General features: G+C 38.1%; 1 protein-coding gene across 4 annotated transcripts in view; it reads left to right on the top strand.

The window, feature by feature from the left end:
- Window positions 1–297: 297 nt before the first annotated feature.
- znf618 (zinc finger protein 618) overlaps window positions 298–9,051 on the top strand; it is a 42,506-nt gene continuing 33,752 nt past the window's right edge. For all 4 annotated transcript variants that reach the window (XM_080868314.1, XM_080868316.1, XM_080868315.1 and 1 more), the window contains exon 1: window positions 298–687. The gene's annotated coding sequence lies outside the window, so the exon portion shown is untranslated. The remainder of the gene's footprint in view (window positions 688–9,051) is intronic.

Raw genomic sequence — 9,051 nt, 5'->3', positions numbered from 1 at the left:
TAGCTCCAACTTTTCTATCGATTAATATTAATTCAAGCATCTGGAAATGGGATCATTTATGTGAGTTATAGTTAAGTTAAGTTAGGTTATAGACACATAAATAATTGTAAGATAATTCTGCAAATAAAGCAATTATTACACAGTTCAACATCACAAGGCGTCTGCTGTTATAAAACTTATTCTGAAGTGAGAATATTTTCCTCTGCGTAATTTCCAGTCGCTTTTCCCCGTGTAACTTCACAGTCGACCAACATTTTTTTTCTGTCTTCTTCCCAGACTTTTTTTCTTTTCTTTTTTTTCACTTTTTTTTTCATGTGGGCTAATATACAGGCCGGTACTGCAATTTCGGAATCTGCCCTTGTATATGGCGGACGAAAATTTCCACAGGAGGAACCGCAACACAAACCCCCCTGTGCAAGGCAGAAACCGAGAGCTTGCACGGACCGACCAAAGCTCGGCAAATTCACGACTCATTACGCCATTACACTTTACTAAAATGTAACGCAGCGAATCGCGGAGGGGGCAGAAAAACGCGGAGGTGATTTTTTTTTTTTTATCATTTTGAATTTCTCATAACTAATTCACAATTTTTTTTTTTGAGGAAGCAGTTGTGCAGTCACCTCTGGTCGGGGAGGGAAGATTTCTGGAGCGCCAGCCTGTTTCGCATGAGCTACATCGTTTTTGGAGGTATGTCAAACCGCTGTTTTCTATTTTTTTTAAATCCTCAGTTAATTCAGAAATGTAATTTTTTTTTCTTTTTTTTTTTTTTAGAAATTTCAGTAGCGAGTGTTAAGTTTCGGCTCCCTCCACATTAGCAAACGATAGCTGCCTGGCATTAAACCGGGTGCAAGCTGTGAAGCCATCAGAAATAGACCTAATCTGTTGATGTTTTTTTTTTTTTCTTTTTTTTCCCCCTTTTTGGGGGGGAGGACTAAATTTTAGCAATGAAGTTTCTGTTGAACTGCTGCTTAGCCGTGTGTACACCCAGTTCGCTCGCATATATGTGTACGCCACCCATGTTTAAAACACAGTTTATTCGGGTAGAGCGAAGGGGGGGAACCGGGCGATAGTGGCAACATGAAGGACGATGAGGGGAGGAACAATCTGAAACACAAAAACCTCCTGCAGCCATGTTTTGTGAATTTTTTCCTGCAAATTTGAGCAGAGCTTCAGAGTTGCTTTCCTGGCACTGCTTAACGCCGGCGTTACTTTTGTGTCGCATTTGACGTCTCGCTGTTCGCCGTTAGATAATGAAGATAAAACGCCAAAGTGTCGTCATGTCAAAATACATTTCGACTTTTTTTTTTATTCCTATTTTTTTGGAAGATGGGAGGAGGAGGGGGGTTGGAAACCGGGTGCTGTTGGCGCCACCTGTAGGCAGTCATTTTGGGAAATTAGAAATTGTAACGAGACTAGATGTGAGTGTTGTTTATTGAATTGTGTGTTAGTTTATCCAAACGGAGGCGAGCGATTACATGCTCTTGAAATCAACAGAAGGGATTAGTGTGTGATTGAGTCACATTAAGATGAAACGGGCAACGCGTTTAGTGTTTAATTTCTGCAAAACAGTCCTTTTTAAATACTTTTTTTCCCTGCTGTGCTGTCTTTTCTTGCATTCAAGTTGCCATTTAAGAAATTTTGCACACAAGTACCCACCAACTCTACTTCTGCTATTTCCTTTGGTTTATTTTTATTTGTGTTTTTTAGTTCCTTGCAAGTGTGATTTAATAATGAGGTACAATTTGTACTACTATTTCTAAAGACTAGAAATGTGTGAGTGAGGGGAAAATAGCTATCCATAGTGAACTGAACAGCACTGGAAGAAGAAAAGAGCATGTCAGCATAATTTGAGGGCAGGAAAAACAATCACAACCAATGCCTCTACTGTTTATATTAATCCTGCAGACGCCAAACAGTTTCCCATCCTGCGTGGCTTGCTTTTTTTTCTTCCTTTTAATGTAAGGGAAACTGCAGAGGCCATTTTGCTGTGGGTAATTTTAATGCTGACCTTCAAATCTGCATTCATTCGATTCAGCGAGCTGGCGGAAATTGTATGGGTGGTATGCAAAATCTGGGTGTAAATTCTGACCTTTTGCTGCAAAAGTCTAATCAAAATGCAGGAGTTCCAGTTAAGGCACAGAATTGAAGAGGGGCAACCAGTGTCATGAGTTTAATAGGGTTGGATCGCTGTCTTTCTTCAGTGATGCCAATGTTTTATTTGCAGAATACCTAAAGGACCAAGTAATAAGCTATAAAATACTCAAGAATAATGGTGCACTGTTGCAAAAAAGGGGAAAAAATGTTTTGAGGATTGGATTCTAGGAGTGTTCTCATTTTAAGGTAGGAGGAATGCAGGTCTGTCAGTACTTTTGATGAACAAAAGCTTCGTTTCATTGAGGCCGAATAGTTTGGATGGAGGGGTGAAACTTGTCTCTTCAGGCTCTGATGAACACAAGATGGTGAGGGATCATATCGCAGCCTGTGGGTTACAGGGTTTGAAGTATACTTGCTGCTCTGATTGTCATTAACTTGGTACAGAGGTTTCACTATCCATTCAAAGGGCAAGCAGTGCTACTCTGAGTCTCTCTTTGATGTCCATTTCTTTCCTTGCAGATGCATCTAAAAAAACCAAACAAAGCCACACGTCTATTTTTAAGAACACCTTATGTTCTCCTGTTTTCTTAGTGGCATGTTGAAAATGTCTGAAAATGGCTTCAGTTAAATTAGTCTCCAGGGATTGGCTTTTCAGGGGTTGGAGTGCTGCATTAAAAAAAATTCTGTGCATTCTGCACATATTTTTCCTGCCTCTTCCTTTGTAAAAATGAACCTTATTGGTTTCATGAATAATGCATAGGGATGTTCAATTGCTGCAGCAATGAAAATTAGGCCTGTTTACGTGCAGTGGTTATATACACAGAAGCTCTCTCTCTCTCTCTCGCTCTCTTTTTTTCTTCCTTCCTTGACCATTTCTGAAGGTAGAGCCGAGCCTGAGTAGCTTTTCTCAAAATACAAATTTTCAGCACAGCAAATCTCATTTCTTTGAGTGAAAAGGGGAGGGGTGAAACTCTGGTGGGTTTAATGAATCCATAAATCACAATAGTGCCAGGTTTGCTGCGCCTGCGTCAGTGTGCAGTGTAATTTTGATTTTCATCAAAAATTTAATCTGCCAGCCTACAAGGGTTTAGCAGCAGTCCGGATGCAGCCCTGAATTTCTAATTTTAGGGGCCTGATCTTTCAGGATTTATTTTTGTATAATTCAAGTCTGCTTTTCAATATCTCATGTTATTAAATTTTAATTCGTGGCATTAACATATAGATTGAAAAGGTTTTTATGGGTTTTTTTTCTTTCTTTAGTGTATGCTGATGGAATTTTACTAGACGACACAGTTTCTTTTTCCAGAGCATCCTGTGTGTGTATGTGTAGGGGGGGGGGGGAGTTATCCATTTCTCTGCATTATTGCTTTTTCAAAACATTGGTCATACACCATCTTGGAAGACATTTATTAGAGAGGACAGAAAACTCTGCTTTTGATTAAAGAATCGAGGGAAGCAAAGCCTTTAGTGTGAAACAGGTTTTTGGTCAACCCTTGCTCTTGGTCACTGAGTCTACTCTGGATAATGCAAACATGGCAGTCAAAGCAGTGATTGAAGTGACCCCCCCCCCCCTCCATTCCCCATTTTAGCTGATTCCTATTTTTAATCCCTGCAGAGTGGAAACATTTTCATAGGCCTTAAACAAATTTGTATTTTATATTTGGAATCTCTCTTCCAGTCTGCTTAACATGCAGAGCAGAATGATTTTTGCCAAAAAAAAAAGGCAAGGTATGCTTCAAAGAAAATCTCCCCAGTTTTGAAGCACAAGATTTGTTTGCTTTAACCAAGCACAGTGATTGATTTGCTACATTGCTGTGCAGAGGCAGATACTGTACTGCCCAAATATAGGCCAATTATTTTAAGTACCTCATCTAAGTAGTGAATTCTGAACAGAGGTATGTCCTAGAGATGTTTTCCTTCTGTGCCTAACCTTGTTTTTTGTAGCCTAGATGAATGTAGTATGGTTAATCTCTATTCATTGACATTTTAAAAAGAAATCTGAGGCAAATCATAATGCTAAAGCTGAATCACAAAACAGTACATCAATTTTTACTTAACCTGTCTGTTGGACCAGTGCTTTAGTTTTATTTTATATTTTTTGACATCCAGATGGCATTTTGATCATTTCTGCAACTGATCTATTTGCCTTTCAGTTCAGTTGGTTTAGTTGGTGCTTTGTCTGTGTGAAACATCAACGAGATGTGCATCTGGTTTAGATTTTGTCCTGCCCATGTAGGTTACAGTATATCAGAAGCCTCAGACGATGAAACTCAGAAACATAAGGCCAGATGGCTAATTTTGCATATTGACTTTTAATTAGAAGAAAACATGCCACAACAGGCATTTTATATATTCAGGGTTTGCATTAAAAATGCTGCACATAAATATTACATGCATGACTGAGGGATTGATCTAATAATAGATGTGTACTTGCCATCGATTCATTTAATTGCAGATGACAAAAGTCGGTTACATTTAATTTCACAATCTTTATTTTAGCTGATCACATCTTAATTTCCACCACAGCAAGGTAAACCAATCTCAGTCAAGAGGCAGTCATTATCAGTCAGTATTCAACTCAATAAAGAAAAAAAATACACTTTTGTTATAAAATTAAAAATGATGTCAATCAGCAAGACTTGATTTTTGTTGTTGTTAGCCGTTTATTTACTTTGAACAAACTGTGCCAACAGACTTCCCTTGAAAGTGTGTTTTCCACAAGTCCCTGACAATAAAGCTACAAATGCAGCCCTCTTAGCTGGTTGTAATGGCATTCGTTTTTAGATACAGTCATGTAGGTATCAAGCTTAGGGGTTATGGGGTTCCTAAAAGCCGCCTAACTCAATCTAAAAAGTAATTAGTTAGGGATGTATCCAGTTAGTTTACTAGATGATAAATATGGCTCCCCTCTCGAGTAAGCAACAGAAATAGTAGCTGGTTGAACTAATAACAATTGAGATTTTATTAAATGCCAGTTAACTATTAGCTCTATGATTTTATGTGGCCACCCACTGTTAGAAAGGCCTGCAGCTGTAAATACATAACCAATGTTTGGATAGTATGTGAACTTGTACATTAACTTGTGCTTAATTTTGACTATTTTGGGAGTTTTTTCTCTCTCTCTCTTTGGATAGACGAATCAACAATTCCATTCATATAATGAATTTAGTAGTTTTCAAACCTCTTCATCTGTTGCCTATTTGATTGTGTTGTAAAATGAATTTTAATAAGTTAAAATGATTTATTTAATAGAAGCTAAACTGAAATATTTCTGAGAAGAAATCATAGCGTTATGTCAGTAGCCTGTCTGGCAGCATTTAGTTTTCTTCACTGCGTCTCTCCATTTTCACACAGTCGGAGGAGAGAAGTTTGTGTGAATCTGGCCTTTGATAGGGTTACTTGAAAGAGACCTATTCTGAATTCATCCAAGAGTTTGAATTTCTTTCCCAACATTTATTTTTGTGCTCACCAGAATCATTTAGTTTTTAGGTTTTCTGTCCGTCTCATTCTTGTGGACACACAATCTTGAGGATCAGTTTCTTCAAACTGGGCAGAAACAGTCACTTGAACTAAAGGATGACTTGATGAAATTTTGGTAGCTAGAGGTCAAGGTTACTTTCGTGTCACATCCATTCCATTCTTGTGAATAGACAGTAGAAATAATGTCTAAAAGGAATTTCATTTCATCTGGTCCAAATGCCTACTTGGACTCAAGGAATGACTGATTTACAATTTAATGGCCAAAAAAGATCAGTATCACTGATCTTAGAACAGAAGTGAAGAATTCATACATTAGTGCCGACAAAATTTCACATTAATGCCTAATGCGATAAAATAATGAGATAAATCTTTATATCTAAAAGGTCAGTTGTCAAGTCTGGACATGGTTGGAAAACACACTTTGACTTGTTGTCAGAGGGATACAACCACCAGGCAGTAATTGTATCTTCCTCTCGTGCTTCTTTTAAATGCCATTTGGCAAACTGGGCTGTCATAGACCATTTTATTTCTGGGTGGCTTTACCTCACCGTATAGCTGTGATTGATGTGCTGCTGACATGGTCGTCCTTCCTGAAGGTTATCCCATCTCTGCAGATGATCTTTGAAGCTGTGTAAAAATGACCTTTTCTAGCTATCACTTTGACTGGTCTTCAGCTTCAGGAGGAGTCCTTGTGATTCTCCACATCTTCCATTTCAGATGCTACTGTAACTCTACTGTACTGTTTTCTGGACTTTGTGGATTTGAAGGCTTGGTTTTTGTCCTGATAGTGTAAAATGTGGGACCTTCATGTTAAAAGGGTATTTTTCCTCTCCACTGTGGCCAAGCACATGGTGAAAGGCAGTTGATGTTAAATACATATGTTGTGACTTGGAAGAATATAAACTGAACAGAAAATAAATTCTGTCACCACCATTTGTGTAGGTTTTAACTTTATCCAGCCAATGAAGTTTTTCAAAGAAAGGCTAAACATTTTTCTCTTATTACTTAAAATAAAGAACTTATTTCCCTTTAAAGACAAATTCATTAAATAATTGCCAGAAAATTATATTTCTTTGAAAATGGAGTGTTTGTTGAACCTTCTGGCATATATTTGTTACATTAATTAAATATTAATTTGCATATATGAGTGTCATATTTGCATTTTGTTTTTCCAATTTATTGCATAAAGATGCGTTGTGCAATTTATTTTGATTTTTCCGGGGGAAAGACACTGTACTGATGATGTAGGAAGTTCTAAAGCTCATGTATCAAATGTGATGCCAACAGTACAGCAGGGAAGATACAAGACAGCTAAATACCCAGTGCCCTGTCATTAGCATCCCTGCAATCTGCCCACCGACAAAACATCATGTCAGGGAAATAAACTTATAGTTAACGAAAATATAGATGTCAGTGTCATGCTTCTGTGGCTTAAGAAGCTACTATTGTGCCCTCAGTGTAAGTAATTGTCCTGACTTTCCACTGGTCCCTGACATCCACTTGCTAAAAATATTTTAGTTACTGCCCATTTCAAATTTCCATGCAATGTAAAGAGCGATTGCTTTGATTTGGTCATACCATAGCATGTCCTTTTTTTTTTTTCTTTCTGACCTCTTCCTCTGTGCTTTTCTAGTATGCTATGGATCATTATCCTCTTGTTAGGTTCACTTCTGTTTCATCTTTAACCCTTGCACAGATGGCCTCACTTTTCTTTTAAGGTGTAGTCCATACTTGAATTAATGACTGCATGTTGCCCTGTCCCAAAACAGGAAAGCATTTCCAAACCATAATATTTTCACTATTATGCTGTACAGTCGCTGTACAGAACCAGCTGTTTTTTGTCTGTCCCAAACATGTTTCGTGTTATTGTAAAACTGTGTTTGATTCGTCTGTCTGTACATTACTTCTAAACAAATCATCCTTCCTAATAATCCGTAGGTTTCCCACCTAAGCTGCTCTGATTTCTGTGCTTTCGATGCATAGATTTTACCCAGACCTCTGAAGGTGTTCTGTAGAACAGCAGATCTTATTTCCTCTATTTGTTAGTTGGGTTTTCCATAAATTAGCATACCTCACATTTCACTTTGAGAGTCAGTCCCTTTGAGATCTGGGAACTTTGGGTCAAAGTCAAAAACCACCACTCTTTGTCATCCTAGAATAGTTCCTGGACGTGTTTTGCTGTGTGAGAATGATCATAGTCATGATAAGCGAGGCCTGAGCAATTAGGCTGTTCTGAATTCAGACGGTATGTGTCAAAGTAACATTGACATGACACTACCTCTTCTGGTTTACCTTCTTCCTGTAGTTCCTCAGATTAATGTCACTCAAACACCAAAATGTCTAAATGGTGAAAATGTAATTCGTCTGATTCGGCCACCTTCTTTCAATGCTCTGGGGATCAGTTCTGGGAATCACATGGGGACCAGTTCTTGGAATCGCATGCCTCTTATAGGTGCTTTTTGTGGTTCACATGATGTCTCCCGACTGCTCTTTAGCTATGCAGTCCTATATGCAACACCTTCTGAAACCTTTGAGTCAGAACAATATTTTTAGCAGCTTCTGCTGTTGTATCTCATATTTTGAATGAAACTACAGTGGTCAGCCACTTTAGAAATTCACACACAGCTTGGCTCTTCTGAATGTTCTGAGTTTCTTATGCTTGTAGAATTAATATAGACATTAATATATGTGCTGGTGGACTGAATACATTTTACTGGCCAGTCTTGGAAAAATTTGAGTTGTTTGAAGTTTCTCACAGAGGCATTAGTAAATTAAATCCTTTGGCAGATTTGAATGCACCCACGAATTTGCTTTGTATAAATGCCTTAGAAAGTTCTGTAGCTCTTGACATCACACCACACGGTTCACTAACAAAGAGGACCACCAGACTTTGGAAGGTCCCATTGTGACTTCCTCTACACATTGACTTTCATGTGGCTCTTGGTTTTTGTTGTTTATTGCCACAGTCCCTTTAGCAGTTGGGAGTGTTGACAAATAAATTCCTTTCATATAGTGTGTCCACAGCTGTTTTTTGAAAGCTTAAATTTTTTGATGGGATGACACGACACACTTAAGTAGCAAAGATAACACCAGATCCCATAAGGTCAGCCTTTCGGCTTCCTATAGAGGTTCTAATAATTTGCTGTGAGTCACCAGCTCTAATGACCTGGCTTGTTAGATCACGTCCTTGTTTTATATGCAGTCTGTGTACAGTATAGGCAACAACTTGCAAAGACAGAAATTGTTCTTTTCAATGCTGCTAGTCTGTACCGATAGGCATATATCATTTTTTTAAAACTCTTGCTTATTGTGAATTAATGTATTTTTGGTGTAGACTTTTGAATTTTAACATACAGAATAAATTAATGAAGTGGTAAATTAACCAGTATTTAGTCTACAAATGCTCTATATATGGCTGACACTTGGCTAATGTGCGTTTTGCTGCTGATTTTGTCCACGGCATTACATGGCTTTACT

Source organism: Rhamphochromis sp. 'chilingali' (genome assembly GCF_963969265.1).
Source record: "Rhamphochromis sp. 'chilingali' genome assembly, chromosome: 2".
Lineage (NCBI taxonomy): Eukaryota > Metazoa > Chordata > Actinopteri > Cichliformes > Cichlidae > Rhamphochromis > Rhamphochromis sp. 'chilingali'.
The sequence above is the reverse complement of the archived record's forward strand: the minus strand, read 5'-3'. Positions and strand labels throughout refer to the sequence as shown.